The following is a 12,566-nucleotide window of genomic DNA, read 5'->3' as shown; positions in this document are numbered from 1 at the left end:
TTATTTTGGTGAATGGTGAAAAAGAATGGTCAATTTTCAATCTTTTGCATGTGGCTCTCCAGTTTTCCCAGCACCATTTGTTGAAAAGACTTTCTTTTCTCCATTGTATGCCCTCAGCTCCTTTGTCAAAGATAAGCTGTCCATAGATGTGTGGTTTTATCTCTGGGCTTTCAATTCTGTTCCATTGATCTGTGCACCTGTTTTTGTACCAGTACCATGCTGTTTTGATTACTGTAGCTTTGTAGTATGTTTTGAAGTCAGGGATTGTGATGCCTCTGTTGTGTTCTTTTTTCTCAGGATTGCTTTAGCAATTCGGGGTCTTTTGTTGCCCCATATGCATTTTAGGATTCTTTGTTCTAATTCTGTAAAGAATGTCATTGGGATTCTGATTGGGATGACGTTGAATCTGTAGATTGCTTTAGGTAGAACGGACATTTTAACTATGTTTATTCTTCCAATCCATGTACATGGAATGTCTTTCCATCTCCTTATGTCGTCATCCAATTCTCTCAGAAAGGCCTTGTAATTTTCATTATATAGGTCCTTCACTTCCTTAGTTAAATTTACCCCAAGGTAATTTATTCTTTTTGTTGTGATTGTGAATGGTATTGTGTTCTTGAGTTCTTTTTCTGTTGGTTCATTACTGGAGTATAGAAATGCCACTGATTTATGCAAATTGATTTTATACCCTGCAACTTTGCTGTAGTTGTTGATTACTTCTAACAGTTTTCCAATAGATTCTTTGGGGTTTTCTACATATAAGATCATGTCGTCTGCAAACAGCGAGAATTTCACTTCTTCCCTCCCTATTTGGATTCCTTTTATTCCTTTTTCTTGCCTGATTGCTCTGGCCAGGACCTCCAGTACTATGTTAAATAAGAGTGGTGATAGAGGGCATCCTCATCTCGTTCCTGTTTTCTGGGGGATGGGGTTCAGTTTTTGCCCATTGAGTATGATGTTGGCTATGGGTTTGTCGTATATGGCCTTTATTATGTTTAGGTAGTTTCCTTCTATGCCCATTTTGTTCAGAGTTTTTATCATAAATGGCTGTTGGATCTTGTCAAATGCCTTCTCTGCATCTATTGAGATGATCATGTGGTTTTTATTCCTCAGTTTGTTGATGTGGTATATCACGTTGATTGATTTGCGGATGTTGAACCGTCCCTGTGTCCCTGGTATGAATCCCGCCTGATCCTGATGTATGATCCTTTTGATGAATTGCTGAATTCTGGTTGCCAAAATTTTGTTTAGAATTTTTGCACCTATGTTCATCAGTGATATTGGCCTGTAGTTCTCTTTTTCCGTGGTGTCCTTGTCAGGTTTTGGTATCAGCGTGATGTTGGCCTCATAGAATGTGTTAGGAAGTGTTCCATCTTCCCTAATTTTTTGGAATAGCTTGAAAAGGATAGGTATTAAATCCTCTCTGAAAGTTTGGTAGAATTCCCCAGGAAAGCCATCTGGTCATGGGGTTTTATTCTTTGGGATGTTTTTGATTGCTGTTTCAATCTCTTTCCTTGTGATTGGTCTGTTCAAATTGTCTGCCTCTTCTTGAGTGAGCTTTGGGAGATTGTAGGAGTCCAAGAATTTATCCATTTCCTCTAGGTTATCCATTCTGTTGGCATATAGTTTTTTGTAGTATTCTCTTATAATCTGTTGTATTTCTGCAGAGTCTTATTTCTCCTCGCTCATTTCTGATTTTGTTTATTTGAGCTTTCTCCCTTTTTTTCTTTGTAAGTCTGGCTAGTGGTTTGTCAATTTTATTTTATCTTCTCAAAGATCCTTTCTACTGCCTTTTTCGTTTCAATAGTATTTATTTCTGCTCTGATTTTTATTATTTCTCTCCTGCTGACTTTGGGCTTCATTTGTTCTTTTTTCTCTAGTTCAGTTAGGTGTGCTTTAAGGTTGCTTATTTGGGATTTTTCTTGTTTGTTAAGATGTGCCTGTATTGCGATGAATTTTCCTCTTAATACAGCTTTTGCTGTATCCCATATGAGTTGGTATGGCATGCTATCATTTTCATTTGTTTCCAGGTATTTTTTTATTTCTTCTTTAATTTCTTCAATGATCCATTGCTTGTTCAGTAGTGTGTTGTTTAGTCTCCACATCTTTGTGCCTTTCTCAGCTTTTTTCTTGTAATTAATTTCTAGCCTTATAGCACTATGATCAGAGAAGATGCTTGTTATTATTTCAATTTTTTTAAATTTGTAGAGGCTTGCCTTGTTTCCCAGCATATGGTCTATCCTAGAGAATGTTCCATGTGCACTTGAGAAGAAAGTGTATTCAGCTCTTTCAGGGTGAAGTGATCTATATATGTCTATTAAGTCCAATTGTTTAAGTTTTTCATTTAGCTCCACTATTTCCTTGTTGATTTTCTGTCTGGATGATCTGTCCATTGATGTGAGTGGTGTGTTGAGGTCCCCTACTATTATTGAGTTGTTTTTAACATCTTCCTTTAGGTCTGTTAATAGTTGCTTTATGAATCTTGGTGCTCCTGTGTTGGGTGCATAGATATTTATAAGTGTTATTTCTTCTTGATGAAGTATCCCTTTGATCATTATATATTGTCCTTCTGTGTCTCTCTTTACCTGTCTTATTTTGAAATCCACTTGGTCTGATATAAGAATTGCAACACCTGCCCTTCTTTCCTTGCTATTAGCATGAAGTATTGTCCTCCACCCCTTCACCCTGAGTCTGTGTTTGTCCTTGGGGCTGAGGTGTGTTTCCTGGAGGCAACAAATTGTTGGATCTTGTTCTTTAATCCATTTTGCCACTCTGTCTTTTTATTGGAGAGTTCAATCTGTTTACATTGAGAGTGATTATTGATGCATGTGGACTTAATGCTGTCAATCTGTCGCTCATTATCTTGTTTTCCTGTGTTTCTTTTCCTGTTTGCTTTAGACTGCCCATTTAATACTGCAATTTGTTATGCTGCGTTTGTTAGATTTTTCCTTATTTATGATTTGTGACTCTGTTCTGTACTTTATTTTAGTGTCTACCTTGAAGTTTGTATTTAGTATCTCGTGTATAATATAGTCTATTCTCTGGTGGTCTCTTACTTACTTGACCAATACTGATTTAGACCCTTTGCTCTTCCCCTCCTAAATAATTATTTTCATTTCTCATTCCAACTCGTCTTATGAATTTGTAGTTAGAGTGATAAGATCGTCCTTGCTTTGGTAGTTTCCTTACCTTTACCCTAATGCTATAGTTGAATATTTGCTATCCTGTTCTGGTTCTATCCATCGGTCTCCCTAGTCTGTGGATTGTGTCCCCTTTCTCCCTTTTTTCTTTTTTCAGGTATGAGAGCCTTCTTGAGGATTTCTTGTAATGGAGGGCTTTTAGTTACAAATTCCCTTAACTTTTGTTTGTCTGGAAAAGATTTAATTTTTCCCTCATATCTGAAGGAAATTCTTGCTGGATAGAGTATTCTTGGCTGAAGATTTTTATCTTTTAAAGCTTTGAATATGTCACTCCATTCTCTCCTAGCTTGTTTCTGTAGAGAAATCCGCTGACAGTCTGATAGGGGCTCCTTTATAGGTTTTTCTCTTTTTTTTTCTTACTTCCCTCAGTATTCTTTCCTTGTCTTTCCTTTTTGCCAATTTTACTACTACGTGCCTTGCAGTAGGTCTTTTTACATTGACAAATCTAGATCTAAAACCCTCCTCTACACACATTTCTCCATCAATCCCTAGATTTGGGAAGTTCTCTTCAATAATTTCGTTAAGCACATTTTCTGCTCCATTTTCCTTTTCCACGTTCTCGGGAATTCCTATGATCCTTATGATCTTAATCCTCATTGAATCCATTATCTCTTGGAGGTTTTCCTCATTTTTTTAAATTCTTAGTTCCCTTTCTTCCTCTGTCTGGAGCCATTCAGCCTGTCTATCTTCAGTTATGTTAATTTGCTCTTCTATGGTGTCTACACGGGCATTCAGGGAATCCGTATTCTGTTTTATCTGGTCCATTGTGTTTTTCATCTCTAGTAATTCTGTTTGATTCTTCTTTATGATTTCAATTTCTTTTGTGAAGTAACTCCAGAACTCATTGGCTTGTTTCTCTATCTTTCTCTCTACCTCATTGAGTTTTTTGATTATAGCTGCTCTGAACTCATTATCACTTCGTTTACCTAATTCCAAGTCCTCAGGACTTAATTCTGTGTTTTTATTGTTTTCCTTCTGGTCTGGGGCTTTTATAAATTGCTGGATGGTAGAGGAGCGGTTTTTTTTGGTAGAATTCGGTTGCAGTTACAGCCTCTCGCCACTAGATGGGGGTCGAGAGCGGCATGTTATGAGCTCTTCGCCTTGGGGCAAGATGGCTGCGCCCACTGGCTTTGTTAGGGGGGAGGGGCTGTTACTCTCCCGCGCCAGTCTGCGTTCAGATCAGTTCTGTTCTCTGGTCTCCCAAGGCCCTTGATTTATAGGGTCCCCGCGGACGGAAGCTCCCCCCCCCCCCCCCGTCAGCGGGTCTCCACTGAACCAGCGGCAGGAGTCCTGGATGATCCCCCCGTCGCGCGGCCCCTCCCCCGCTCCTTCCCGACCCGCAGCGATCACAGACTCTAGGGGAGGGAGCGATGTTCTCTCCTACCGTTCCAGCGCCTCTGAGGCTGTAAGTAGGGTGTATGATCTCCGCCTTCTTGGTATTGTAGGTCTCTAACGTGTTGGCATTATTTTTATTCTCTGAAATTCAGTTTTTCCAATCCTTTGTTGTATTTTGGAGGGGAGAGAATCCCGGGTCAGCTCACCCCGCCATTTTGCTCCACCCCCTTCTTCCTTTTCTACACTAAATTTACTGTTAAAAATGATCTTGCAGGGAATATGTGCTCACATTATTCACGTTAAGGTAATAGTTTTGTTTGCTGATTATTGGATCCTTTGCATTCTTCGTGACTGGATTTGTTTGAGTTAACATTTGCCCTATGTGATGTTGATTTATTTTGTTTTTACCGGATCATTAACTGAGGCTTAAGGAAGTTAAATCCCATGTATTCTGCTCTTTGGATTTTAGAAGAACATGAGTGTGTGTGTGTGTGTGTAGGTTTAAATGCTTCACTTTTCTGGTAATATTTTGTCAGTGATGGGGCGATCTTTTCCATTTACTTCTAAGTTAAGTAACCAAAAACCTTGCATTGTTCACCCCTTGCTTAGGAAAATTTACATTTTAGCTCTTGTTCCCTCTGTAATGTTGCTATTAATGGAATGATTTTAGGTGCATAACTTCTAGGTCAATGGAAGGCAGAAATGCTATTGAGACATCTGGACACTGAAACCATCGCCACCCCGTGCAGCTGAGGCTGTGGTCTTACCTGTGATTGGGCAGAGTTGGATATTTGTAAACATTGCTTTAAATGAAAGCATAAAGGTGTACTTCTTGATGGTTAACAAAAGCTCTGACTAACGTAATAGGGAGGTGCGATGGCAAGAATTGTCACCATGGCAGTACACACCTGAAGGAAGCCACAGGCCAGGCAAAGCTCGGCTGAAATGTTGTAGTTGTGGCCATCTTTATTCTTCTGACTTACTATCTCTTTGCTTTAATATTGTGGGTCTCAAACTAAGTATGTGTCAGAATCACTTGGTAGGCTCCATCCCTGAAATCATATTCTTCAGGTATGGGGTGGGGATGGCGAATTTTAATTCCTAACATGTACCCAAATGATGCTGCTTGTCTGGGGACCCCACTTTGAGAACGGCTTGTTTAGTAAATTAGGAGTGCAGTACTCTCTCAAAGGGAGAGTGACTGTGATTTCTTTCCAGCAATTTGTAGCCTACCTGAAATGCTGTACCTTTGGGCAATCATTGGACATTATTTGGACAAAAATTCGTTTGTATAGTTGAGAATGTTTAAGAGGTTCTTAAAATTGGTATCTCCTGTATCAGTGTACAGATGCTGTATCAAAGATCCCCCTGCAGCGCTCTGGGCTGTCACAATCATACATTCACACCTGCCCGAAAGGTGCCCAAGTCCTGCCTTTTAGAACCACCCTCTTCTCCTCTCCTACTTTTGGACTGTCTTCCTATAATAAACAGTTTATTTTCATGATGTATAGGATATTAGCCACTTCTATGATAATTACAAAATACAGCAGGATGAAATCTTGTATACTTCTATTTTATATTATGCGTTTTTATTTCCTTCCTTCCTTTCCCTCCCTCCCTCTCTCCCTGTCGTGCAGTATTTTGACTGTATAGATCCAACCCTTGGGATGTTTTATCTGTTTGACAGCAAACAAGCCAAATACATATCCTCACAAATGATGTACCATTAGTGATTTAATGGGCTCTTGTTTGTAGTTTTCAACTAATGTGCTTATGAGTAGTTTTTCAAAATATTTAAAATACCAGAATATAAGTTTTTAAGTTTTTCTTTATTTGATGCATTTCTGCTTATGTAACACATAATATTAGAACAAGTGAAACAAAGTGTTTCAAAAAAGCATGGAGGCAAAGGTGATCATCCTTGGTAGTTCATCCCTCTTTTCGGATGAGTGGTGTTAACAGCCTAGTGTGCTTCCTCCAATTCCATTACACTAATTTACCCTATTGTGGGTTAAGGAATGTTTACTGTGACTGTAAAATAGTAGTAAGTGTTAAGTGTTGAATGATGCTTTGGGATTAGTGTGTTGTAAGAGATTTTATAAGTGTCTATGAAAGGTGTGGATTTGAGGAAGATAAACAGTGCAATTATATGGATATAGACTAGAAAAGAAGAGGTCATTTGTCTTAATTTCATTGCTATCACTTTAGATAAGACAAGCCCCAATTTCTTAATCTGAAAGTAGAACTTCTCTCTCTCTCTCTCATTTTTTTTTTTTTTTTTTTTTTTGCTAAGGAAGAGATTCACCCTGAGCTAACATCTGTTGCCAATCTTTGGGGTTTTTTTTTGAGGAAGGTGAGCCCTGAGCTTACATCTGCCGCCAATCCTCCTCTTTTTGCTGAGGCAGACTGGCCCTGAGCTAACATCTGTGCCCATCTTCCTCTACTTTATATGTGGGAGGCCTACCACAGCATGGTGTGCCAAGCAGTGCCATGTCTGCACCCGAGATCCGAACTGGCGAACCCTGGGCTGCCAAAGCAGAGCTTGCACACTTAACCACTGCGCCGCTGGGCCAGGCCCCTGTTGCCAATCTTTTTTTTTTTTTTTTTCTTTTTTTCTCTCCCCAAAGACGTGTAGTACATAGTTGTATATTCTAGTTGTAGGTCCTTCTGGTTATGCTATGTGGGACGCCACCTCAATCATGGCTTGATGAGTGGCACTAGGTCCATGCCCTGGATCTGAACTGCTGAAACCCTGGGCTACAGAAGTGGAGTGCATGAACTTAACCATTCAGCCATGGGGCTGGCCCCCACTTCTCTTTTTTGGTGAGGAAGATTGGCCCTGAACTAGCATATTTGTCAGTCTCCCCTCCCTTCCCCCCCACCTTTTTTTTTGCTTGAGGATGATTGTCCCTGAGCTAACATCCGTGCCAATCCTCCTCCACTTTGTATGTGGGATGCTGGCTGGTGAGTGGAGTAGGTTCATGCCAGGCATCCAAACCTGCAAACCCAGACCAGTGAATCAGAGCGCATGCGTGAAAGTAGAATTTTTTTCCTACTCTGTTAGGCTAGTGTTTGGAGGCCTGCAATTTAGACTGACAAAAAACAGGTTAGAACCAGCCCTGAAGGCCTAGTGGTTGAAGTTAAGTGCACTCTGCTTAGGAGACCCAGGTTCAGTTCCTAGGTGCAGAACCACACCGCTTGTCTATCAGTAGCCATGCTGTGGTGGCAGCTCACATAGGAGAGACTGAAGAACTTACAACTATACACAGCTATGTACTGGGGCTTTGTGGGGGAAAAAGGAGGAAGATTGGCAGCAGATGTTAGCTTAGGGCGAATCTTCCCCTGCAAAAAAAAAAAAAAAAAAAATTACCTTGTTTCAAAAAAGATTGGTAAGAGAACAAACGGGTCTGGTCCCGTGGCTGAATGGTTAGAGTTGCACGGGCTCTGCTTCAGTGGCCTGGGTTCTTGGGTTCAGGTCCTGTGCGTGGACCTCCTCCATTCATCAGGCCATGCTGAGGCGGCAGCGCACATAGCACAACCAGAAGGATCTACAACTAGAATATAAAACTCTGTACTGGGGGGCTGTGGGGAGAAGAAGAAGAAATAAAAAAGATTGGCAACCGGATCATTAACTGATCATTAACAAAACCCTGGCCTGTGGGTTTTTAAAAAAAAAAAAAAAAAAAGGATTTTTGAGGTCACAGAAAAATGTGACTCAAAGAGGCTGTTGGAGTTTAAGGCTTCTATACTATTTTAGTAGAGGAAGGGGAGGGAGAGAAAGGGCACTTAGGGAAAGTAGGTAAATGAGCCCTTTGGAGACTAGATGGGAGAGATGGGATAGTTTTGTCTTTCCTGGTTTCCAAACTCCCTGGGAGGGGTGTATGGTAATTGAGTTCTTTTGAGAGGCTCTGCTTTTAGGCAGATAAGAGTTCAGAAACAAAGTCTATTATCAAATGCTTTCATCTCGAAATAATTTTTATTCCACAGTGGCGTATTCTGGACCCCTTCAATGTTAAGTACTATGCCAGTGAGTTGTGGGTTTCCTTTTTTTTTTCCCTTCTTAATAGACTATTTGAGGTTAAACTTAGTATCAGTTAGGACTCTGTTTTGCAGTTAACCTAAAACAGTACACTTATGGCTCATGAAATAAAAGTTGAGAGATACACCAGGCTTTATTTAGAGTTCCTTGATCCAGCTGCTCATTGATGCCATCCAAAGGACCTAATTTCTTTCTTTCTTTTTTCTTCTTTCCTTTTCTTTCTTTGTTTCTTTCCTCTTTTTTTTTTTTTTTTTTTTTGGTGAGGAAGATTGGCCCTGAGCTAACATCTTTTGCCCATCTTCCTCTTCCCCTCCCCAAAGCCCCCCACTACGTAGTTGTATATCCTAGTTGTATATCCTAGTTGTAGGTTCTAAAATATCTAATTGCTTGATTTCGTCTATCTTTTGTGATTTTAATTTCAGCCTAAAGCTGGTTCCTCTTTTGGCCCTAGGTACCAGTAGCAATTCCTGTAACATTGTAAGTAAGAGTCCTGCAGTTTGCCTTGATGGGACCATTTAAGCAGTGATCATGGCCAGGGAAGTAGAATGTGATAATTGGCCTAAGGCACCCAAGGGTGGGTTATTCCTCTAGTTGGAAATACATGAAGAGCACTCCTGGGAAGGGAGAAGGAGGAGGGAGGGGAGTAACTGTTGTTTAGATCAGCAGATGCTGTCCTGTAACTATAGGCGTTTGTGCTTTATAGCATGATACTGTCTTCCAGATAAATCCAGTTCCTAGTTAAAACCTGTTCTAGGTTCCCTAGGGAGTTGACCGAGTATAATATCTTCTTTATTCTCGGTCATAAACCTTTAAACTGGTCTCAGGTTATAAGGAGAATTCAACCCTTCATTTTCATTGTCGATGTTTGTAATGACTTTAGGCATTTAAATTAGATGACTCAGAACCACTTTAAGAAAATCTCAAGAGGACATCAGTCGTTTCATGTATGATTTCTGAAAGCTTCGCTTGTGTTTTCCAGCTGTGCACTGTGTGATGAAAGGGAGCAGTCATTGACATGAGTGGTTGTGTTAATTTTCTTTTTTTCCCTAAGCGTAGCTTGTACTTAATGCTTCAGATGTTTTTGTGGCTGCTTTCCACAAGTATTACAGAAAGATTTTGTATTTTTCAAGAAAGTGTAGATCAAAACCATCCCAAAACAAGGTTCAAAAAAGGCAATGGTTTTTCACAAAAAAGTAAGCAATTTCAGTTAGATTGGGTGATTCCATTTGATGTATTAAATTTTTAAACCTTTCTATACAGTATTTGAACCACTTTATCCTTGAATATTAGTTTTCACAGATAATTATTATTGATATTTCATCTGTTATTGGAAAAGTAACTCTAGATAGATTTTACTGGAAATACTGAGAAAAAATTAAAATAATTTTTATAAAGCCATAGTTGCACAATCCTGATGATGAGGATCAAGGTTGCCCCTGCCCCAGGGAGAAGCCCAGGGCGTCCTGCCCTACAGACTGATCTATATCATCCTCGGGAAGCATGGGATGTCCTGACTTAATCTGATCTGATTTCTGTCTAAAGTTATAGGACCACCCAATAACCAGACTCCACCTGCACTGATACTATTTTAACGACTTTTTTCATGATCTTTCCTTTGTCTTGTAAGGAAATAACTCACATATCTATGCCTTATAAATTTAGCTCTAACCCTCAACACATTGCAGCTCTTACTGCCCATGGGTCCCGTCCCCATGCTACTCCGCGCTATTCTCTGAATAAAAGAGCAATATTGCCAGACCTTGAGAGTCCAAGAAATCTTTCTTTTGACTCCTCAACTCACCGAGCCCGCATCACTGACACAAGTATGTCATTATTGTATGAGTATATGTAAGTGGTAAAGATAGTGTATATAAATGCTTTAAAGTTTTTCTTCTTGGAAACGAAAAAGAAACACAAAAAAAGGAAGCATTCATATTCTCCCAGCTGGAATTATTAAGTCTCAAAACACATCAACACTTTTGCTTATAGTTATCCTTTAAAAAACAAAACACTGTCGTAAAACTGATAACCTATATAAAGCATTCAAACAACGCGGAGAGGTAGAGAGATGAAAATTTAAAACATCCCCCACATCTACTGCCCAGAAATAACTGTTTTAACATTTAGTCTTGCTACCGAACCAGGTTCATTTTGTGTTGCACGGAAAGCCAGTCATCAAGATGACGAGTTTGCAGCAGAGAAAGGGTTTGTTCACAAGGCAGGCAAACAAGGAGATGGGAGAACAAATCTCAAATCTGCCTCCCCAACAAATGGGGACTAGGGATATTTATGGGATCAAGGGGCGAGGTAGTCTGAAGTGTGGGAATAGATGATTGGAGGAGAGAAGCGAGGTAAGTGATCATCTGCACAAGTGTAATCAAGATTCATGGCTCTTCACAGGACTCCTGTTGACAAAGTGGTGGTGTTACCATGATCTAAAGGTGGAGTTTTTGGCTCCCTGATGTCAGGAGTTCATCTGTCAGACACCTCCGCGGGCCCAGTTGGTGGGTTGGTGCTCTCAACCTGCCTGAACTGGACAGGGGTAGACTCTTAGTTCCTGACAAACAACTCAAGCATTGTAACCATGGTGACCCAAATGTCAGGGAAGCTACCTGTGAGGAACCTAGTGGGAATCAGATAATATATTGCCTAAGCAGCACAGCTAACGATGGGTGGGTGAGCAACTAAAAGCTACAATTGATAACTGCCTAAAAACTTTAGTTACCAGCTACCTGATCATTAATGGCCGACTGTCCACTGGTTTCAGTCTGCTCTCTACTATGGGCAGTATTGAGGGTTTTGAAGAGAGGTGTTGAACTTTGTGTTTTAGTCCCTTACAACAAAGTATTGTCCCACTCAGAATGCCAGTAGTGCCCCCATTGAGAGACAGCTAATGATCTTTTTCTGGTAATATGCAGACAGATGCATAGAGAAATTAGAGAAAGGAGCTCATACTATAGACCTTACTTTTAAAAGGATTCAACATAATGTTTTTCATTCTAACAGAAAAAAAATCATGGAAGGAGCTGTTGAACTGCAAATGAATGATTTTTCACCACAGGAGAGGAAAATAATCTAAAAGATAGGTTGAAGAAACAAAATTAGAAAAATATGGAGCTATTGGAGATATCTTTGAGTGACATGTTTCAATTTTGGACAATATTAGTTCCTTGCTGTGAAAGTTGAGCACTTACCAGTCTTTCGTGTGCTTCTACCTGTCATACCTCTTCATTTTTAATGGTTGTATTTTTATACTGTCCAGGTCTAAAATATGCACAATACGTCTGTAGCCTTGATTCCAGTGTCCAGGATTGTGTAATGTTCATGCTCAAATGTAAATGAATTCAGTGCCTGCCATCAGTCTTTTTACCATGGCTTCTTCATTGCTGGGTTTAAAATTTTTGATTCCACCTTTATTTGGCTGGATTTGTTCATCAGGTGTTTTGGGTATTTTTTTAAACAAAGGTTGATAGATATTATAGTCCTTGAATTATTTCATGCTTGATAAGAGTTTCTGTCTTTTAGCTTTATTCTCAAACAAATCTTGATTATTATATTTACACCCTTCCTGATTTTTGAGGCTGATGCACCTGTCTTCTGACATTGAATGTTCATGAAATGTCTGTTACCACTTGGATTTACCACTACCCTCCCTTCCTCCCCTCCCTACATTCCAGGTGATTTCCTCTTTCTGCCTGGATGCCTGAAGAATTCTTCATTCTCGTTCCTTTCCTTCACTCCTTTGCCCTCCCCTCTTATGCTTCCTACTTTCATCTTCCCCCTTTCCTCTGTCTGGCCCCCAAGCCATTAGCCCTTCTTCTTTCCTTCCCTCTTTCCACGCTTTATCCTTCTTTCTCCCTTCTTTCTTTCTACATACTTTTCCCCATGAGTTTTTCCACTTCCTTTTCTTCTTTGTGATGTATTTAATAGTTTGATTATAAAATGATTGTCATACAATTACCAATATAATCAATACTTGTATACTCACTATA

General features: G+C 39.8%; 1 protein-coding gene across 1 annotated transcript in view; it reads left to right on the top strand.

The window, feature by feature from the left end:
* The window catches only part of MSH2 (mutS homolog 2), a 74,670-nt gene that overhangs the window by 39,518 nt on the left and 22,586 nt on the right, over window positions 1-12,566 (top strand). The gene's annotated exons all lie outside the window — the stretch shown is intronic.

Source organism: Equus asinus, chromosome 6 (genome assembly GCF_041296235.1).
Source record: "Equus asinus isolate D_3611 breed Donkey chromosome 6, EquAss-T2T_v2, whole genome shotgun sequence".
Classification (NCBI taxonomy): Eukaryota; Metazoa; Chordata; class Mammalia; order Perissodactyla; family Equidae; genus Equus; species Equus asinus.
The sequence above is the reverse complement of the archived record's forward strand: the minus strand, read 5'-3'. Positions and strand labels throughout refer to the sequence as shown.